Raw genomic sequence first — 19,993 nt, forward strand, 5'->3', positions numbered from 1 at the left:
GTTGGAAATGTCTCCTTGTTCAGTTCCTGGAGTTCTTCAGACCTGAAGTGTCTTTGAATTGTCAAACTTTATTGTCACCAGAGACAGCTGGCACAGGAAATAACTCCATGGAAGAATCAAGTGATACAGCATTTTGGAGAGCCATTGTACAAATCTGTAGTAAAGCCAGCCTTTTATCTCTAATTAAATGAACATCATACCATGCTGACACTTTTATGTGCTACTTTAAGAGTTATAGCTAAATGATGTTATGAACTCATTATGTCAATATACAGCAGCACTGACCCAGACTTGTCTCCCAGTCCTCCAAATCTCATCCATCCCACACTTGGTTTACCACAAAAACGGCCTGGATTACTATAAGCTTAAACCAAGAGGACACGCTTGAACATAGCTTCTGTATTGCAAATGTGCAGTGATGGTCTAGCTAACAAAAAGCAGATTCAAGCATGCTCCAGACACGCTGTCAAGTAGGCATATATTAGGCCTCCCTTCTGCTGGAGCACAGAGTGAAAGGAGCTTTCCCTCATCTGGTGTGGGGAAAGGGTCAGTTATGGATCCTAGGAAGTATCCAAATGGAAATAGTAATTTTTGAGTAAATGGAAATAATGAAATTATTTTCTCTGCTACCCACCGCTGGGAATCACTTCCTAACGGGAAAGTGTAAAGAAGAAGAAGATGACATCTTACAGTATCACAGTATCACAGTATCACCAAGGTTGGAAGAGACCTCACAGATCATCAAGTCCATCTTCTCAGGCTATAAATCAGGAAATCCCAACTCAGTACAAAGAGTTGTCAGACCCTGAGTAGATTGTCCAGATTGTACAAACCTCATCTTTGGAGGTATTGAGAACTTGACCAAACAAGTGTTGACTACTTGTTCTAGCAACCTTCTTTGAGCAGGAGGAGGCTCTAGGTGACTGCCTGAGGTCCTTTCCAACCTACATGTTTCTTAGATTACATATGTGAAAGAACTGTGTGTCCTGTAGCACTAGTGCAGGAGGAAGGTGGTTGCAGACACCATTCGATAACGAAAGGGAAGAAGCAACGTTGCATCCAACAGAGCTTTCTGGAGTATACTTGAGAAGTCTGTGACAGCAAAGAGAGATAACTTGGTCAGACAAGTGTTGGTTCCCACACAAAGTTCTTTTGGTGAGGTGGTTTTGGTTTTTTTATGGTAAATATTTTTATTACCGTACTTGTTCTTCCTTCTGCTTCCCTTAATAACATGTAAAATAGGTGAAAATGTACATTTTTCTGCATGTAGTCACAAGGACAAATAGAGCATGTCAAATAGAGGTGTAATGAAGATCACAGTATCACAGTATCACCAAGGTTGGAAGAGACCTCACAGATCATCAAGTCCAACCCTTTACCACAGTGCCCAAGGCTAGACCATGGCACCAAGTGCCACATCCAACCTTGCCTTGAACTGCCCCAGGGACGACGACTCCACCACCTCCCCAGGCAGCCCATTCCAGTGTCCAATGACTCTCTCAGTGAAGAACTTTCTCCTCACCTCGAGCCGAAATTTCCCCTGGCGCAGCCTGAGGCTGTGTCCTCTTGTTCTGGAGCTGGCCACCTGAGAGAAGAGAGCAACCTCCTCCTGGCCACAACCACCCCTCAGGTAGTTGTAGACAGCAATAAGGTCACCCCTGAGCCTCCTCTTCTCCAGGCTAAACAACCCCAGCTCCCTCAGCCTCTCCTCGTAGGGCTGTGCTCGAGGCCTCTCACCAGCCTCGTCGCCCTTCTCTGGACACGCTCAAGCATTTCGATGTCCTTCCTAAACTGGGGGGCCCAGAACTGAACGCAGTACTCGAGGTGTGGTCTGACCAGTGCAGAGTACAGGGGCAGAATGACCTCCCTGCTCCTGCTGGCCACACCATTCCTGATGCAGGCCAGGATGCCACTGGCTCTCTTGGCCACCTGGGCACACTGCTGGCTCATGTTCAGGCGGGTATCAATCAGTACCCCCAGATCCCTCTCTGTCTGGCTGCTCTCCAGCCACTCCGACCCCAGCTTGTATCTCTGCATGGGGTTGTTGTGGCCAAAGTGCAGCACCCTGCACTTTGAGCTATTGAACCCCATCCCATTGGCCTCTGCCCATCTGTCCAGGCGGTCAAGGTCCCGCTGCAGAGCCCTTCTGCCCTCCAGCTCAGTCACATCTGCCCCCAGCTTAGTGTCATCTGCAAACTTGCTGATGACTGACTCGATGCCCTCATCCAGATCATCTATGAAGATGTTAAAGAGGATGGGGCCCAGCACTGATCCCTGAGGGACACCACTAGTGACTGGCCGCCAGCTACAGCGAGAGAGTAACTAAATCTATTGTGAAAAGAATAAACTGGAGAATGGTGAGAAGGCAAGAAGTTGCAAGGGAGAAGATGCACAAGCAGAAGAGACTACTGTAACTGGTATGCAGCGATGCCTGTTATCGCCTTTGCATTTCCACAGTTTGTTACAGCAGAGCATAAGAGCCAAAGACATGCAGTCATTGAGCAATACTGTGCTGGGTGCTGTTGATGCCAGCAAATTGGCAGGGAAGTTTAGGTGGCAGAACTACTCAATGTGGTTCTTTAGAAAAATAAACAGTATTTCAGTGATTGCTTTAAGAGTTAGTTCTAAGAGATGATTTGTGTCTACCTATACTGGGTGTACATCTCATATTACCCTTAGTGGAGGAAGCCATAGTTTGAGGCAGTGGTGAGGTACTTTTGTGGTTTGGCTGATGGCTCTCATTTCTTTAGTAGATTGGGGTTAACATCACTGGCAAGGCTCCTTATAACAATGTGTCTGGCAACAACAGAAACACAAAAAGAGGCATTTAAAAATTAACATAATCCTAACAATGTACAGAGCATTTCCTACCCCCCCACCCCGGATTCACATTCACATTTGTATAGAGATGTCATTTATGTCCCAGACACATTAATTTCTGATTTCTTTAACTCTCTTAATTGGAAGAAAGTAGGTTGCTGCTGATTTATGAACTCTTCAGAAGTGCCAGGGATCATTTTAAATGTACACAGCTGCTCTGCAGTAGTTTAACTTGGCAGATAGTATTAAACCATCAAATTGTGTCATTTATTTGTGTTTGCACACAATAAGTTCCTTGTGCAGGTTCTTCAAAAATAGCCTCAATGTTGATTCGGAAATGTGGCCTAAAAATAACCTAACCCCATGATTTATGTTTTGGTGCTTGTCTCCAAGCAGTACATCTAAAATGAAGAATGGGATAACATGTATGGCCCAGATAAGGCAACGGAATGGAAACCATCTATAAGAGTAACTGTAGACTGAGGTTAAAATGGAAAAGTTCCCAGGGTGAGCAAGCAAGACACATGATGAGAATCGACCTGTGTTGCTGGTATTTGGGAGCACTGCAGCTTATTTCATTGCTAGGCAAGGGAGTGCATGACGTTGTGTAATGAGAAAGAGCAGCAGTCGTGACAACAGTATCACTGGTTGTAATGGAGTATAAATCAGAGCAATTTACTCTGTCATTCCATTCAGGGCATCATAAAAGTAACGCCTGTCGTCTGGAAAAAATCTAAACCCAGAGAATAATGTAATGCATTTTGCATACACCCTACTGAATGTATAAAATACTACAGCACCAGCAAAGAAAACACTTAGAAATCGAGTCTCTTTATACTGAGAAGTGACATCTGCAAATATATTCTGCAGTCAATACTACATGACTTGATTTATGCCTTCAACAATTCAACGGTGGATAAAAAAGCAGTATAGATTCTATTATAGCTCTAAAAAACATAACTTTTTAGGCCATGATACTAATCCCTTTGATCCACATCACTTAGTGTATGGGAAAGCAAAAGAACTTCCCTTATTTCTGCTTTGGCTGCAAAATAGAAGAAAAACAGCCTTCAGGGAATTGTAGATTCAGTTACATCCTCAACAAGAGAATCTGACGGGCAGTGTTTAAAGACTGATTGATAGGCATCATCTCTTGATGATCATAGCAGACCATTTTAGGCTGCTGATTGCAAGCACAGGCATGCTGGAAAGCAAAATTTATGCCTGTCAGACTTTCTGCTGCACTTTGTCTCCTCTTTTCTTCCTTTCCTCTCAAACCAGATTTCAGCAGTCTGACTTGGAAATCAAGAACAATGACCAAAGTAAGTTTCAAGTCATTTCCTTTGGTAAACGGTATAGAAGAGATAAATTAAAAATTAAATGAAGGATAAATTTGTCTTAATCCTCTGGAAGATGATGAAGCTTGAGCCCATGTAGACTTTAGAAGGTAGTTGTAGCATCATTTACCCATGATGATTCAATTCTTTCATCCACCACTATCACAAAATGGTCACGTGCCCTGGCCAGGCACAACAGGCAGAATGATTTGCTTTCAGGAGGTCACGAGATTTCTTCTACCTTGCTATGAGGGGCAGTGAAACATGACTTTCCTTCTTGCTCACCGTCAGTGCTAGCAATAGCAGCAGTAATTCCTGCTGAGCAGAATCTTACTTCCTTGACCAATCGAAAAAGCCTTACCCTCTAGTGGCTGGTGCACTAAGTACTTCTGAGTAAGGGTACACGACATTTTTATCATGAGACACAAAGCCAAGCAAAGCCCCACCTGTGTTCAGATTCAGGTTTACCAAAGTTAATCAATTAATAGAAATTAGCAGTTCAAGTTTGAAACATAATGCTCCTCTTGCCAAATTCAAATGCATGGCAGATATAAACTAAGCATCATAGAAATATCCTGTCATTGCTATTAAGCAGGAAACTTCACATTCTGTGGCATTTATTGTCCTTGGACAAATACCTCCTCCATACTTTTTTTTTTATTGTACAACTCTATTCTAGAGAACACAAAATTTCATTGATAGTCAGGGATAAACTAAATGACTCCCCTCCAAAAGTCCTCCCCTAGGTGTGTTCAAAAGTTCAGGTTCAATGCTTCTCAGCTTTGCATTGTCTAAATTAGTCCTGAACAAGAACCTTACGTTATTCAAAATGAGGAAAAATCTCCTTCAGCTTCAGTGGTGAGAAGCCTGTGGTTTAGGAGCAGAAGCTTGTGATTACTGCTCATCAGGCTACATCCAGAGCAAATTCTGCTCCATTACACTGATGTAAATCAGCAATATCCCAATCCCAGATAGGTATTGGGATTTATATCACAAAGCATTGGAAGCCAGGCACCAATTCACCTGAAAGAACACTCTTGGACATGATTTTTTCCTCATCACTTTAGAATCAATATTACTATTAAAATTCCTCTCTTAACTAATTCAAACTCCCACTTAACAGGCACTCTAGACAAACACATGCTGATCCACCCAGGGCACTGGAGGGCAGAGGAGTTACTCTAACTCTTAAGTGACATGTTTGGACCCTTTCATGAGCTTTCCCATCTCTAGAAGAACAACTTCTGAAAGTCACAGGATCACAGGATGTTAGTGGTTGGAAGTGACACAAGGAGATCATCAAGTCCAACCCTCCTGCCAGAGCACGACCACACAATCTAGCACAGATCACAGAGGAATGCTTCCAGACAGGCCTTGAAAGTCTCCAGAGAAGGAGACTCCACAACCCCTCTGAAGAGCCTGTTCCAATGCTCTGTAACCCTTATAGTAGTTTCCCCTTGTGTTGAGGTGGAACCTCTGGTGCTGCAACTTACACCCATTGCTCCTTGTCCTATCATAGGGAGCAAGTGAGCAGAGCCTGTCCCCCTGCTCCTGATCAGCCCTCAGATGTTTATAAACATTTAATAAATACCCTCTCAGTCTTCTCTTCTCCAGACTAAAAAGTCCCAGGTCTCTCAGCCTCTCCTCATAAGACATGCCTTCCAGTCCCCTAATCATCCTTGCAGCCCTCCATTCGACCCTCTCCAGCAGATCCCTGTCCCTCTTAAACTGGGAAGCCCAAAACTTAATGCAGTATTCAAGATGAGGTCTCACCAGGGCAGAGTACAGGGAAAGGAGATTCTCCCTTGATCTGCTGGACACACTTTTCTTAATACACCCCAGGATCCCATTGCCCTTCTTGGCCACAAGAGCACATTGCTGTGCCATGGTTAACCTGTAACCCACCAGGACTCCCAGGTCCCTCTCCACAGGGTTGGTCTCCAGCAGATCACCTCCCAACCTGTACTGGTGCAGTTTATTATTCCATCCCAGGTGCAGGACTCTGCACTTGTCCTTGTTGAACCTCATTTGGTTCCTCTGTGCCCAGCTTCTAGTCCCACTGTCCCTTCTTCTACTATAGACTTTTCCATTCTTCCAGTAAAAGAATCCTATTAGACCTACTTCCTAGATGATAAGATGACTCATGCAGTAAGTCTTCAGCAGGAAAACATCAGCTGATATCCATGAGGCCAGCTTCAGGCTCCAGCACTGCAGTCCCAAAGCCACAGAAAGTTTGATCCATTGGAGCTTGATCACGCAGCTGCCACCACACAGTGATGAGTTATGACCTGAGAAGTTGGATAGCAGAAATGTTGCATTAACATAATAATTTTGTTTGTTGATACTCTATTACAGTTAATCAAGAACTATTTCAAACATTAAGGCTCTCTTTCATACTTGCTGCTCAATGGCCTAAGATGTAAATGCTTGATTCCCATCAGGGCTCAGCTGAAAATGACCCTCCTTTTCCTTTCCCCAGGCACTCCCTGTGGGATCTGTGGCTGAAGGGATTTCTTTGGCAATCTGGCTGCTCCTGAAAGGCAACAAGAGTCAGATAACACCTCTACAGGAACTAGAGATGTGTCTCCCCAGTGACGGCGGAGAGGACACGCTCACCTACAGATCTTCAGCTGTAATGTCACCCTGCTGGAGTGGAGCTGCTGTTGGAGATCAGTGGTATCTCGTGCTAGCTCATGTGTTAGTTTATTGTATCCTGAGTACTGTATATGTGAGCCAGAAAATTAGAGTTTTACAGAGAGGCGTTCATGCAGGCAGGACTGACGATGATTCAACATGGTCGTTAATAACAATCAGCAAATGGTAGATGAGAAAGAAGTTTAATGACTGTTACATAACTTCATTTCTATAAAATGTTGATTCAGCTATGAACAAATCATATATACATATATATAATCCATTAAATTTATATATGTTCAAAAAAACCTAAAAGGTAAACAAGATACAGCCAGCCAACAAAATTTGAACTTCCTCTTTTCTGTTTTTGCCCTCATTAGACTCCCAGAACCTGGACATTCCTTTCCTTTCGTTTCTGTGAAAGCTTATAAAAAGGTGGTAAATAATCCAGCAATGCTGAATTTAAATTCCTGCTTAAGCAGATGAATTATTATTAAAATTAAATTTAAAATGAACCAACGTTAAATAACAATAAAATTAAAAGTTAAAATAAATAAAATATTTAAAAGATACTATATATAATAAACAAAATAAAAATACATGCATAAATATATGTAATAAAGAAAAATAAATAACATTTATAAATAAACAAAATAAAATGGAAATATGTAAGAACTGCAAATAGCAGCAGTGTTATTCATGCATTCGCAGTTGCCACTTTCTCCAGTGCCTTGTGAAACTCAATGCCTCTCAACAGACTTCTGTAACTTGCTTGTGTGTTTCTTTTTTGAGCCTTAATTTTACAGCTCTTTTTTACTTCTAAGTTAGAATCATAGAATCAACCAGGTTGGAAGAGACCTCCAAGATCATCCAGTCCAACCTATCACCCAGCCCTATCCAATCAACTAGACCATGGCACTAAGTGCCTCATCCAGTCTTTTCTTGAAGACCCCCAGGGATGGTGCCTCCACCACCTCCCTGAGTAGCCCATTCCAATGGGAAATCACTCTCTCTGTGAAGAACTTCTTCCTAACATCCAGCCTATACCTACCCTGGCACAGCAGGGAGCACTTCCTAGGCTGATCTGACCGTTGCTTGTGATGATTACCTGTTGGTGAACAGAACTAAAAAGACACAAATATTCCCTGCCTCTTAGAGTTGCAGATATTGGGTTTATTGTTGGTACAAAAACTATGGTTGTTACAGAAGAGAAGGAAAAAGGTTTGCAGGTGTGAGATGTAAAGATCTTGAGCTTTCTGCCTAAGTGCATGGATGCTTACTGGTTAAGATGGATGGATTAACACAGAATGATATTGTTGTGATTGTGGGGCTTCCTCTGTCTTCTGGTTTCCTTCTCCCACAACCCAGCAATCATTTATCTTTTTTTTTTTTTTTAATAGACAGTACTAAACTTTGCTCTATGTTCCACAAAATACTCTCCATCTTCCAGACATGTCAACTACTTTCTGTTCTCCATCCCATTTACTTTCGCTGTGGCCAAATGCCTTGCAATAGATGAAGAAAGGATTTATTCTTCCTTTGAGTATGTACCTTTGTGTTATCTCCTGGATTATTTTTTTACTTCACAGGCTGGCTCCAAAACAAAATGTAAAACATTCATGGAACTTCAAAACAAGCCACCTACTCTTGGAAACCTTGCTAGTAACTTTGTCTGCTTGATTTTGATTATACTGTATTTGAAGATGTTTTTCTTGGAAATGCAAATGGTGAGTAAACTCACATTTATTTCTAAGTGCAATATTATGGTTCTGCATATCTGCTCGGAATGAGGTCAGAGGCACAGCTTCCAAGCAATCTGACTCCTTGGTTTGGTCCTTACACTGACATTTACATGAGTAGAAACACTGCATACTCCAACACTCTGACTAGGGCTGCATGCCTGCTCACCTTAGGTTTGAGTCCATGGAGGGTCCAGCACATGGCATTCAGATGAAGCAGCATCAAGCTTGGACCTTCAAGCCAGACCTCCCTGTGAAGTGGAAACGAGCTGCTTGCTGCACAATGCATAGGCTGTCCTCCTGTAATTTCTGGCAGACACTGGCCCTTGGCTGTTTATCTGATCAGGGTGGAACTCCTGTGCTGTAAGGACAGGTGGAAATTCAGCAGAGGCAGCCTCTGTTCCCTGACAAGTACATTTTGGTAAGCTCAGGTTCACACTGGCTTTGGCGTTATCCCTGGCCCAACCTGCCTCAGGAATACGAATAAGTAGGAGCATAAGTGTCTGAACACAGACTTTTCCCTAGTAGCAAATCCCTTCATTAAAACAGCATTTGAAGGAGCCAGAGCATGATACTTGTACACTTCTCATAAGGAAAACCAACTCACAGGGCTGTGTTTTGATGTGGGAACAGAGCTGGGCACAAATCACCAGATGTGCTGGTAACTCCAGCCAGGAAAAGGTGCTTGCTCCTTGTGCTATCAAAGTTCTCTCCTGAGAGGCTCTGTTTTGTTGGCACCCGTGTCCTGACAATCAATTAAAAGGAAGTTGGATCCCCTCCATGAGGTTTTGTGTTGTTCCCACTGTAACTACGAGAGTTTTCATATTTTGAATACATTCCAAGAACATTTTGCATCTTCCTTTTAACTAGAGGTACAAACAGCTGTTTTAAAAGAAACTGATAAATAGATGAAATCTTGTGTGCTTTCCAAGTATTCGCTTAACTACAATGACTACACTGGGAAAAAGTAGTTTCTGGACTGAGGCTTGATTTATATCTAGCCAGATTATGCAAACACTTGATTAATGATCCAGTGGATAGTCATTTATTCAGTACCATGGGACTAGGCTGATGGTCTCATATTCATTATTGATATATGTAGTTTATGAATATCAATGAGCATTCTCTTCAGAAAATCCTCTGCTCATAGAGAAATCTCAGGTTTGCTTTACAGAACTCCACTGCACAAAGTGCAATTTTCACCTTGGATTAATTCTCAGACCTCTGATACTGGCAACTGGAATTCTTACTCGTGTGTCTGGGGACAAAATTTCATATATATCTATACAACCAAATTTGAGGCCACAGGCATAGAAGAAATGTACTTCACTCTCTAATGAAAACTAAAAGCTCCTTTCTTTCTGTTGCCAAAGAAGTTGTTTCTCCTCTGCTTTGCTTGCACAACAACTAGTCCAGAATGATGTAGTCTTTGAATAAAGATTCCAGTAGAGGTATTCAAGTATAGGGTTATTTGTCAGATTAGTCATGATATTTATTTGTAAGTAGCAACAACTGGAAAACTTCACATTACATGTTGGAAGGAAAAACAGGATAAATAATTCTTGAGCAATGTTCAGATGCAGGAAGGTTGGACTTAGATGATCTCCAGAGGGGCCTTCCAACCTCTACCATTCTGTGGTTCTGGGACTGCATCTTGTTACACACATTTTTGGGGCTCTTGAGAAAGGATTTCTGTTTCCTTTTAAAACAATAGAAGGCTTGTAGTGGAGAAGTCTTTACCTGTCAAGGAAGATCTGATGTCTACTGAAGGCAAACTCAGGCAAGGTTCAGATTACCAGACACAGCAGGAACTAGAACTGACTGAACTGAGTTAATCTGGGGTGTATCACCACTTGAGCCTGACACACCCCAAGGGACTTCTGCCATGCTCTGCAGCACTGCAGGCAAAAAAATGTGTGTGGTATGAGTACATCAGCCTGCCTACGAGCCAGGATTTTTGTTCAGGGCCAAGAGCAAGTTTGTGGTATCTACAACACAGGACAGTGGATAATAAAGCGTGTGATAGACAGGATCACCCATATGTGTGTTGGCTAAGAGCAGAAAGGATGCTGTACGTGCCACCACTGCAAGATGATGCTGGCACTGAAAGCAAAAGCTATCAGGGTGCTGAGCTAAACAGATGTCTCTGGGGTTGGAGGGGGTACTTGCATTGCACTGGCAAAAGCAGCCCTGCAGGGTCACTGCCAGCCCAGGGGCCACTGAAGGGTTGGCCATGGCTACCAAAGCTGTGCTGTCTCTCCTGAATTCAAAGCCTGCAGGGGTGTCTGGGACCTTGGCAACACAAGCAAATGCACACCACAGGAATTTTTGGTTTGTTTTTTTGCTTAGATACCAGCCCAGGCTAAGGACTCTTGCTTTAATCACTGGTGGTCAGCCTGCTGTGAGGGGTCAGCTTGCTGTGAGGGGTCAGCTTGCTCTGGGACTCAGGCAAGCAAGGAGGAGGGAGCTGTCCCAGACAGCACTGCCGATGTGTGCCCAAAGGCCCATCCTGCCTTTGGGGAAGGAGACCAAGCCAGAGCAAGACAGGACAGCCAGGCATGGCAAATGCCTCATGGAGGAGTAGGGAGAAAAAGCAAATCTGAAATTGATGTTGCAGTCCTGCTGTGTGTTGAGATAGACTGGGAACTTACCCCTTCTCCCTGTGACTGTGCATATGGATTAATTTTACATTAAATAGACATCTGAAAGAGGGACTCCTCCATTTCCCCTTGGTTGCCACCAAACAGCTGATGCCAGCATCAGTTCCCAGCTTGGGGAGAGAGTTTTCTGTTCCTAACTACAGACCAGCCAATATTCTGAAGAAACCTAGGTGGGAACATGGACCTAGCCTGGTGTTTTGGGTATCTTTGTGAGAGAGTTGTCTCTCAGACTGTAGGGAGATCAAGCACTCCCACCATCCAGTTCCAGACCAAGTCTTGTGACTGGGTGTGCTAGTTTGAAGCTAGCTAGAATGTTTCGGTGAGATGGATTAGATCACAGTCTGTGAAAGAGAAACAACTGGTGATGTCTACTTCACTCCTAGGCTTGCTGAGATGTACAAGAACAAGAGTATAAACATAGATAAGATATTCTCACTTGGGGCGCTGCCTGAGCTCTGGGCATTTCTCCCTCTAACCTCAGCTGCTGTCTCTCTGATTAATCCTCTTGCTTCCTAACCCCCCTGGCTGACCCTTCATTCTTCCTTGGGGCACAAGGAAACGTTTGGGGTAAGGTAGAGGGGTGGGAGAAGGTGGAAGGGCAGCTGGGAGCCTCTTGTGGGAACTCAGGTTTCTGTGAGGGCTGTTGTGTTTCTGTATTACCTTTTACCTTGTGTATTTCTGTATATAACTGTATATACTGTAAATACCTGCTTGTATATTCTGCTAAGCTGTAAATAATAAGCTTCATTCAATTTCCAGAGCCAGCTGAGTCTAGTTTGGGTGATTTCCAAAGTGTGTGTGGGGGGAGGCAGGTAACACCCAAACTGTCAAACAGGGGCTTTAGGAAAAGAAAACAAGCTACTCTGAGCACTCCTGGCAGTTTCTGAGCCAGACTCACTGGATGATAAGCATGTATAAAGGTTAAGTATAAGGAGCCAGGACTTTCAAGGCTAACATCCCCTTAGCCACAAAAGAATAGCATCATGACAGGTTTGGTACCTATGTTAAGACTGTGATTCAGCAACAGACATCTATAGCATAGATTTCTAAATCTGACTTACCCTTTTACACTGTTTTAGAGCAACTGGAAATAAATAAACTTTTAATCACTTTCAAAGAGGGACTAATTTCACCCAAAGGCAGGCAGACAAAATGGATCACCCAATTTTGCATCCAAAATGGTTTAGAAGGATCCTTAATTAATTACCTTATATCTATATACGATTTCCACCCCCCAGCTCTATAGCAAGACAGATAGCCCAAAGAGATTTTCCCTTTCCATTTCAAACATAGACTTTTTAGAGTGGAGTTGCACACTTGCTCTGATGATGCTTAGAACTGCTGGATATGGGTCAGTTCTAGAAATCATTTAACGCCCATCAAATTCACATTCATCAGGCCTCTTTATATCTCTGCTGCAGTGCCTAGAAAGCCAGTCCTTTTGTCAGACCTCAGGATTAACCCTTAACTATTCCTTCCCTTCCTTTCTTTTTTCTTCCTTACTCCTTCTCTCTCACTCCCTTCTTCTCTCCCACTCCCTTTCTCCTCCTCCTCCTGCCTTCTTACCTCTATGTAACCCAAGTAATTTCAAACAATATTGTGATAATTCATTACATTACACATACAAGTGTGATGGTTTGGGTGTTACCCACACACACACTTTTGGAAATCACCCAGACTAGACTCACCTGGCTCTGGAAATGGAATGAAGCTTATTATTTACAGCTTAGCAGAATATACAAGCAGATATTTACAGTACATACACTTATAGACAGAAATATACAAGGTAAAATATAGAAACACAACAACCCTCCCAGAAACCTGAGTCCCCAGGAGAGGCTCCCACCCACCCCTTCACCTTCCCCCTACCCCTCTCAACCTTACCCCAGTCCCAAGGAAGAATGGAGGTTTGGCCAGGGGGTTAGGAAGCAAAGTGGTTTAGTCAAAGAGGCTAGAGAGAGATGCAGCTCAGCCAGCTCCCCAGCAGAAGTACCTTATCTATGTTTTGATTCTTATTCTTATGCATCTCAGCAAGCCAATGAGTGAGGTAGACATCAACCTTGTTTTCCTTCCACAGCATATATAGTTCTTCTCACCAAAACATTCCAGCTAGGCTCAAACTAGCCCAACAAGGACTGATTTAGTAGTTATAGAGGATGTTGGACTGTATGGGGGTTTTAGTTTAGTTTCTTTTCCAAAATTTGGATAGACTTGGTGAAAATTAAAATTGAGCCTTAATTTCCAGCTACTGTCAAGTAGGCATACACAGAAGTAAGGCAATTTGTTCTTGTAGCTCTATTTTGCAGCCTAATCTGCAGTTCAACCCACAGCCACAAAAGAGGTTTCATCCTCTCCGAGAACATGCTGAAGGATCATTAACATGCCAACAGTTAGCAATTACTTCAGTCTCAGTCTTCACATCACTTATCAAATCTCTGCTGTTAATCTACTTAGATTGGTGACACCTTTTTCCTTAGGTAAAATTGTCTCCATTTGTGTCACAAACTGGTCTATGTGAGCTGGGTTTGTGCTGTTTATTAGAAAATACAGAGCATTCAGAGTATATCAGCAAACCTGCACCTTACTCAGTAGCTTAGAATGCTTTTACTTATTCAAATGATCCCTGTGCGAGACTCAACGGAATTCAGATCTCTGAGTGTGTGTAAGGAATAAAAGTGTTGCTTTGTAAATCATCACAAGTTGCATGTTCATCGAGGTGCAGAGCCTTCTATGTTGGCTGGAGACTGCAGCCAGAGCTGAAAGTACTTAGGCAACTGTAATCTTAGTTATTATTTGTACTGAGTGCATCTGCCTGGCTCCCACCTGCCCTGGCTCCGAGGACTGCCTGCATTCTGGCTCTTGGACCTAGCCAAGCAAACTGAGCCAGTGGGGTGGAGTACCTTGGACTCTGCTTAAAAGAAAAAAAATATTCTTTAATGGGAGAAGTGTGATTTTTCCAAGTCATTTGACCCGAGTGGAAACAAAGCTTGTCAGAGACTGTATTACGTGAAAATGTTTGCAGAGTGATGTCAGTGTGTTAGGCCTGTTAGTAGACAGTTGGGGCTTTATTCATGAAAAGGGCACATTTTCACTGCATGTAGCTGATTAATAAATTAGACTTTCTGTGTGCAGGTCAGCTTTGTGAAAATACTGCCCTTCCTTTGAGGAAAAACACTCTTTTTCATGTAGATGGGCTAAACGGATCCATGGCTCTCCAAACACAGGTTATCAAAGGTGTGGATGTGCATGTGAGCCCCTCTAAGCGAAGTATAGGGGAAGGCAGCTGGAGTACAGGCCTAAAGGGGCTTCCCAAGAATCTCACCATAGCAACTCAGGTTAAAGATTCACCCCATTCAAAGATGCACCTACCCCTGCCTCCTTTCTCCCTGGCCCTTGTTTAATAAAACGTGTAAGAAGCAGGCAACATACGAAGTGAGCCGTTCTCAGATATACTGCTGCAGCTCTGACACTCTCCACGTAACCACATCACACAATCTGGCCCATAAGACAGTTGGAAAGATATGGTTTGTTTGGCATTAGCAGCCCTTCCAGCTCAGTGACATGTTCTGCTGGAGATGATACATTTGAAGGCAGCATGGACAAGCAACAAACAGGGAGCAAGGGAGTTGAAGGGATGTTTTGCAGAAGCTGGGAAGCCTTGGTTTTGAGCTTGGAGGCAAGGAGGTGGTTCTCAGTAATATTTTGGGATGCTCAGCCACCCATTTCCACGTGGATATGAGTTTATGGCTGCTAATGAAAGGATGGGATTCAGAGTGAAGGGCAGAGGGAGGCAGAGTCTGTATAATCAACTACTGCAGGTGTTACCTTTTTTCAGTGATTCTGCTGTCCTTTCTTTCAAACCCAGCAGCAAGCAGCCAGCGGAGGAATTAATTCAGGAAAGACTTCTAATTTATTTTTTAGGTGGCCCTTGCTCCTCTCTTTGGGAATGAGGAACAAATCTTGCCTGTATCATTTACAGCTTGCTGCCAGCAGTTTCTGTGGAATAAAATAATCCTCTTTCCCCTCTGCTACAGCTTTTCTGAAATGATATATAATCTGCAGGTGGTCTGTGGGATGGTCCCTTGCCAGTGATTTCATTTTCATTGTGGTGGAACATATTGCTGTTGTTATTTGCACATCTTCAGTAGTAACATATTAGGGAAATAGAGATACTTTTATTAGAACAGGCTGAAGAATCTTAGCATTTGGGAACGATTTGGCTCTACAATCCTTGCAGCACCACAAGTTCAGTGTATGCTTGTGCAAGCACATCCATAACAGAAGGTAAAACATACTTCTCCAGCTTCCTTTCCTATGCCCTCCCAGACAGGTTCCTACCTGGTGTTGTTCGCTACTTGGAGCCTAGTGCAGTACTGCATTAAGTGATGTGACTAACATCTGTCACGCATTGTGCTCTGAAGGAGAGGGTGTGCAGCAGATTTAAATCTCTCCTTAGGCCTAATGCACATGTATTTCATTTAAAGGGCTGACAAGAAAAAAAAATAAAAGGAAAAAAAAAAGGAAATAAAACAACATGGTCTTACCCTCACTGTTTAATTAGTTCTTATTGTATTCATAGCCCATTTTCACTTCATTATTCATAACTGTCAGATCATGGTTTTCCTTTTTTTTTTTTCTGATTTAATTAAAATTATTTTAAAGAAATCAGAGCTAGACAAGGGTGTCTGACTTCCAGGCTTGGGGACCAAAATCTTTCTTTCTGCATAGGTCAAGTACAGTATAGGCAGCTGCAGCGAAAGCTGATCTTTGCTAATCTGCCACCAGCCACGATTCAGGGAAAAGACAACTGAAACTAACTACTTTTTTCTTGGTCTGACTTGTACCTGTTGATACCTAATTTCAGTGCACCAAAAGTGTGGAGGTAAACTTTGGCCCTCCTGCTACTCGCTCTCCTCAGATCTTCCTCAAGGACACATAAAACAAACATAAAAAAGAGACAGAGAACATCACAGCAACCTGTACACAGAAACCAAGAGCCAGCACACTCCCAACAAAAGCCAAATCTTTGTACTTACTGACCAGCGACACAGGAGTTGTAAAGGCTGGGAGTCTTCTTCCCTGGAAAGAGGACCCTAACGATGGCAGTGATGATTGCTCATTAGCCCCAGGAGCTAGCTCCACTTAACTTGTTTGCTTTGCCTGTCAAGCATTTTGGGAGATCGTGTCAACAATACCCAGATGAGACCTGTCTGCTTCATTAAAAGCAGCTGGTGCAAGCACTAGGCTCATGTCATGCCAGAGGAAGCCTTGACCTTGAAGCTTGGGTGGCAACAGATATGGGAATCCAGTGGCAAGGATGTGGAAATGATAATAGCAACTTCTTGCATCGAGGCAGTTTACCCACCTTTCACTCAAGCTAAGGCATTGGAAGGTATTTCCAGACAGGGCAGCATGTAAAGTGCTTTTAGTCATTGATGATGAGATGAGAAGCTGTGATTACAGACATCTGCAGCCAGAAAGGCCAACCTATCTCTTTGGGGTTCCCTCTGGAGAAGTGGAGCCTAAAGGAGTTCTCCCCTTTTCCATGTTTATTTTGACAAAGGAAGGATAACAACTGGATTTGCTGGGAGACAAGGGGGGAAACTAAAGTAAAAAAGAGAGCAAGGCTCTAAGTAGGTGCTGAGAGAGAGAAAACAAAGTGCACCTGTGAGAGGTACAACCAATGTGTTGCACCTGGCTCACCTGGTCCTCCCAGAGAGCAGCTCATATTGGTTTGTTGCTTATTTCCAGGCAGAGTGGACTGACCAGAAAGTTGCCTCTGCTGCACTGTGTTTCTCTGTGGTATTGCAGCAGCTGAGGAAAACATTTAATCCTAACGACTGGTAGAAATTTTCCTTCATGAGGAATCCTTAGCTGTTTTCATTTCCTGAATGTGCCCGTTCAAGCAGTGGTCTCAAATTTTTATTGAAGGATAAGGGCTGCAGGGATTTATTGATAGAGGAAGGGTTAGGAGGATTCCAGGGCAACCAGGATTTAAATATTTCCTTTTGATTTTCAGCACCCTGGTACTAACGAGACTCTAGAGTCAGCACATTTCTTTGACTTCAAAAATCAATTAAACTGTGATCATTGTAAAGAGGTAAACTGGACCATTACTTGAGTGGTGTATTTTACAGTGAACACTCCCTTTTTTGCCTCCTGCCCTGGCATAATTGAGCCACTGTTCAGGTGCATATTGCTCTTCAGGAAGGACACATAAGCATGTGTTTAAGACCTATGAAATCACCAGCCTTTTTTGTCTTTCCTAAATCAACAGGACTTAAGCATGTGCTTAAAGTGGTTTTTCCGAACTGGGGCCTTAAAGAGCTGAGTTAGCTTATCCACCTTCCTCCTCAAAGATGAATGTGGAAAATGTCCCAGATTATACATCTGCTCTTCCAATTTACTTTGTGGAGGGTAAGGCTGAGTACAGAGGGAGCAGAAAAGGGGAATGAAAAGTAAAAGCAATCCTGAGCTGGCAACCTGAAAAAAAGAAACCAAAACAGCTGCCTGCCAGATTAGGAGGGCTGCACGCTGTGTGCACCAGAGTGGCACCATCTGCACACCAGACTTGCACCAGATGCTGTATTTAGAATAGAAGGAGAGCCTGTCAAGAGAAAACAAACCTGCTTATGGTCAAGAGGTGTCTTGTTTTGCAGTTTCCTCTTGCCATTTTGTCTCCATATGATCCATTTCTTGGGTTTGGTTTGGTTTTTTTTGGTGTGTCGTGTCCCCTCCCCTGCCCCCCTAGACTGTTGCAATGGTGCTCCTCAAGGAGAGGTGTGATGGGGGTTGGGAGGTTTCTACCTTAATTCTGATTTTTCTTCCCCACACTTTGCATTACTAGGGCATGGAAACACAAAGGGAATTCCTGCCATTGAAAAATGTCACATTTGTGTTACCCCCCCAGACAAAAAAAACATTGTTCTCCAACAAATCCAGCCTTTTTAGAGAAGTGACACTTCCTGGGGGTGGTAGTGCAGTTCAGATCTCTCAGATGCAAGGACAGTCAGCCTAGCACCTACAGTTGCATGTGTGCTACCCACAGCCTGCATTTTGGTCCTCCTCCATGGGATGTTTGCATTACTTGCGCCTATGCTGCCTCCGTGGGACAGGTGATACATCTTTACCCTGTGCTGTTAAAGAAAATACGTTTACTCTAGCAGTCACATCACTTTGTGGGTCACCAGCAAGGCTGGCTCAGGTTTCCAGTGAACAAGACACTGTAGACATAATCTTTGATCCTCCGTATTTGACTATGATGTGCTTCTCATCCCAGATGGTTCCCATGAAAGAGGTTCTTCTGTTTACTTTCACTGCTTTTCCACCTTCATTCCTGAAAATTTTCTTTCATTACAGTAAGAATTTGGTTAAACTTTCACTGAGGCTGCAACAAAATAATGCAGAGGCCAGTATCAATTGAGCTGGTGCCAGTCTGATTTCATCTCAAGCCTGATAGAGTGACATTTAGTGACCCAAGATAGATGAGAGATTGCCCTTAAAACTGGGGAATTTATGAGCCTTCTCTTGGCTGCTAGAACATCCTTCTCTTCTTTTACTTGCTCTTTACTTCCTTTCTTATAGTTTTAAAACTTTATCTGGACCTAGACTGTTCTTTACATCAAATACTCTCTCTTTGATTTCAAAGATGGAAGGGAAGTTATTTAAAAATAGGCTCCCTCATAGACAGCATTCTGGTAATTAGGCACGGAGCTAGACCTCATAAGTACATATGTGGCTCTGAGGGAGGTCAGCATGGTTTAACTTTTGAGGAACAGAAGAAAATCAAACTGTTTCACCATTTGACTAGTGGGAGTCAGAGATCACTTTGTGTAAACTCCTTCATGTTGTGTAACTTTGGCTTTTTGATTCAGCTTTCAGTTTATTTTGACAATATAGCAAATAAAAAATGAACTCCACTTGAGTGCTCAGTGGTAATAGAGCTGGGGAGCCAGCTGGCGTGCTGTGACTGCAAGACACAGCTCCCAAAGACTGACCAGAGCATTGCTCTGAGGACACTTGTCTGTTTGAAGGTAGGATAGAACTGCCAAACTGATCTCTCGTTAAATATCAATTAGATTATGAGCTTTTATTGCTGACAATGTTGTGGGGCTGACTTTCTTCTTCATGAGGTACAAATCACTGAAATCCAGCAAATATTTCTCCATTCATTGCACCTGCAGTAGTGATGGGCTGCAGAGGAGTCAGCAGTTTCAGTTGATAGCATTTTAGACCTCGCATTTGGGAGGGTACTGCTTAGGGACAGGCTTTGCCACTAATCCTACGGAGCAAATCAGCTCATCTCCTGTGCCTCCATTTCCCATCTGAAACATAAGCATCAAGTGCCTTATAATCAAAGATTGAAAACACCCCTGAAAGAAGCATGGATTATTATTCCTTTGCACGTGGCACAAACAATAAAGAATTAGTCCTAGGAAAAACAGCAGAGGTGAGAGGAACATGTGGCTATTTGTATGTCGTTAGCCATCCCCAGAGTCTCTTGCTCTCCCAAAGCTTGGAAATGAACTTTTTTGAAGTAAATTATTTCTTAAAAAGAAAAAAAAAAAAGCTATTTTAATTAAATGAACATATCTTTTCTTGTAGATCATAACCTTGGATCCTAATAGCTATGCTGGGAATTCAGAAGCATTTCAAATAAGAAAGAAAAGAAAAGAAAAGAAAAGAAAAGAAAAGAAAAGAAAAGAAAAGAAAAGAAAAGAAAAGAAAAGAAAAGAAAAGAAAAGAAAAGAAAAGAAAAGAAAAGAAAAGAAAAGAAAAGAAAAGAAAAGAAAAGAAAAGAAAA

At 42.8% G+C, this 19,993-nt stretch overlaps 1 long non-coding RNA gene across 4 annotated transcripts; it reads right to left on the reverse strand.

The window, feature by feature from the left end:
• Positions 1 to 2,411: 2,411 nt before the first annotated feature.
• On the reverse strand, positions 2,412 to 16,765 carry LOC135178201 (uncharacterized). 4 transcript variants are annotated; one of them, XR_010303421.1, is made up of 4 exons: positions 16,231 to 16,765; positions 6,555 to 6,690; positions 6,275 to 6,445; positions 2,412 to 2,796 (listed from the first exon to the last, which is right to left on the reverse strand). It is a non-coding gene; the product is annotated as an uncharacterized LOC135178201 (long non-coding RNA). The 4 variants fall into 4 exon arrangements; XR_010303420.1 differs by having other exon boundaries at positions 6,279 to 6,445; positions 6,559 to 6,690; positions 16,231 to 16,756; XR_010303418.1 differs by having other exon boundaries at positions 6,279 to 6,445; positions 16,231 to 16,755.
• Between the last annotated feature and the right edge of the window lie 3,228 nt (positions 16,766 to 19,993).

The sequence above is a fragment of the Pogoniulus pusillus genome, chromosome 9 (assembly GCF_015220805.1).
Source record: "Pogoniulus pusillus isolate bPogPus1 chromosome 9, bPogPus1.pri, whole genome shotgun sequence".
NCBI lineage: Eukaryota > Metazoa > Chordata > Aves > Piciformes > Lybiidae > Pogoniulus > Pogoniulus pusillus.